Here is a 1,332-nt window from a genome sequence, read left to right as displayed (position 1 = left end):
TCTTTGAGACAAAGGGAGCTTCCCATCTATCGAAGTATTCAAACAGAGGCTACCCAGCCATTTGTCAGGGTTGTTTTAGACTGTGGAGACCTCTAAGGTACCTTCCAACCTTGAGATTCTGTAATTATTCTAAAATATGAAAATATTTCAGAGATTTGTTTTTTTTTTCCACAACTAAACTAAGCTCAGAGAGACCCAATGATAACTCTGCTGTCTAAAATAGCTGGTATTGCTTTTTTTTTTTTTTTAGCTCTAGGCGACCTGCTTCCTGTCAAAATGGTCAAGTTCATGAAACCCAGGAAGGTGGTGCTGGTCCTGGCCAGGCAGTACTCTGGGCCCAAAGCTGTCATCGTCAAGAACATTGATGATGGGACCTCCAACAGGCTCTATAGCCATGCCTTGGTGGCAGGTATTGACCGCTACCCTCGCAAAGTGAATGCAGCAATGGGCAAAAAGAAGATTGCCAAGAGATCAAAAATCAAGTCCTTTGTGAAAGTTTATAACTACAACCACCTCATGCCCACCAGATACTCTGTGGATATCCCATTGGACAAAACAGTTGTCAACAAGGATGTATTCCGTGACCCTGCACTAAAACGTAAGGCAAGGAGGGAGGCCAAGGTCAAATTTGAGGAATGATACAAGACAGGCAAAAACAAGTCGTTCTTCTAGAAGCTACGGTTTTAGAACTGTTTTGTTGGTCAGTAAATAAAATGTTTATTAAAAGTGAAAAAAATAGCCGTTCTTTGGAACACAGTTATTTTTTGTCCAAGGACCTTTGTGATGCAGTTTCAGCCTTGTATACATAATGCCATCTTTTATATCCAGCAAATACAGAAATGTGCTATTTTCAAGGAGGTTATTGTTGTGGTGGTGGTTGTTCAGTTGTGTCTGACTCTTTGTGACCCCATTTGGTGTTTTCTTGCCACAGACACTGGAGTTGTTTGTCATTTCCTTATATAGTTCATTTTATAAGATAAGGAAACTGAGGCAAACAGTGTTGAGTGACTTGCCTAGGACCACACAGCTAGTAAGTGTCTGAAGTCAGATTTGAACTCAGGAAATATGTCTTCTTAACTTCAGGCCTGGCATTCTAATCATTCCACCACCTAGCTACCCAAGGAGGTTGGCGTTCCATAAATATTTGTGTGAAAGTCCTCTCAGACAGTTTATGGTACATAGGACTTCCATAGTCATAGCCACATTTTTGTTTTTGAGAGTAGATTTAAAGCTTATTAATTGCTTATGTGAAAAACTAGTTCAATGTAACATCAAACATCTCAGGAATTACATTTTTATAAAGTACAACCACTGTCTAGTTGTTCTTAATAT

General features: G+C 39.6%; 1 pseudogene; it reads left to right on the top strand.

Moving 5' to 3' along the window:
* The first annotated feature begins 276 nt into the window (after positions 1–276).
* LOC114052431 lies at positions 277–639 on the top strand (annotated as a pseudogene).
* The last annotated feature ends 693 nt before the right edge of the window (positions 640–1,332 follow it).

The sequence above is a fragment of the Vombatus ursinus genome, unplaced genomic scaffold (assembly GCF_900497805.2).
Source record: "Vombatus ursinus unplaced genomic scaffold, bare-nosed wombat genome assembly UNPS02014807.1, whole genome shotgun sequence".
In the NCBI taxonomy this organism is placed as follows: Eukaryota; Metazoa; Chordata; class Mammalia; order Diprotodontia; family Vombatidae; genus Vombatus; species Vombatus ursinus.
This window is presented reverse-complemented; position numbering and strand designations above follow the sequence as displayed.